Source organism: Eimeria mitis, genomic scaffold (assembly GCF_000499745.2).
Source record: "Eimeria mitis Houghton genomic scaffold, Emh_scaff2282, whole genome shotgun sequence".
Classification (NCBI taxonomy): domain Eukaryota; phylum Apicomplexa; class Conoidasida; order Eucoccidiorida; family Eimeriidae; genus Eimeria; species Eimeria mitis.
The window spans coordinates 2860-3861 of record NW_013570612.1 but is presented as its reverse complement, the minus strand read 5'-3'; positions in this window follow the sequence as shown (position 1 = coordinate 3861).

Genomic DNA, 1002 nt, shown 5'->3' with positions numbered 1-1002 from the left:
TATATATATATATATATATATATATATATATATATATATATATATATATATATATATATTCTGTGTGTATATATTCAGTTTCACCCCAACCCAAGTGCGCGCATTGATATCTGGTTTACAGCCTGGTTTGACTCTGATTCTGGGTCCCCCAGGTAGCGGCAAGACAGACACAGCAGCACAGCTAGCGAGTTTATTATATCACTCTAACCCTAACGAGAGAACTTTGTTAGTGGCTCACTCAAACGCAGCCCTCAATGATTTATTTAGAAAGGTAGCTGCGCTAGATGTAGACGAAACCAGGCTGCTGAGGCTGGGGAGAGGTTCAGCTGACCTGCAGCAGCAGCAGCAAACACTATGGCAGCAGCAGCAGCTAAGACTGCAGCAGCAGCAGCAGCAGCAGCAGCAAGGGGAGGAGTTGCTGCTGCCACTAGAAGGCTGTGATGATGTCGATGATTTCTCTTTCTCTAAACATGGAAGAGTTAATAAAATATTAGAAAAAAGAAAACATCTGCTGCTGCAGGTAGCGAGGCTTGGTGCATGCATTGAAGAAGAACTCACTGCTGCTGCTGCTGCTGCTGCTGCTGCAGCAAACAACAACAGCAGCAGCAGCAGCAGCAGCAACACACCTGTTTGTGTCTCAGTGGGAGACGTCAGCTCCAGCTGCGAGGCGGCGCTGCAGTTCTTCCGCTATCACATAGATTTCAGAAAAGAAAGATATGCTGCTGTCCTCGACAACATCAGGCGGCCCACCAGCAGCAGCAGCAGCAGCAGCAGCAGCAGCAGCAGCAGCAGCAGCAGCAGCAGCAGCAGCAGCAGCAGCAAGAGCAAGAGCAGCAGCAGCAAGAGATACGCAAGAAGATAGAGGCAGCAGTCGAACGATACGAACAGGAAAGAGGAAGCAGAATTTTCATCATGTTGCCTCTCAGCCTCAAAAAAACAAACCCAGAAGAACAGCAGCAGCAGCAGCAGCAGCAGCAGCAAGAGCAGCAGCAGCGTGAACAA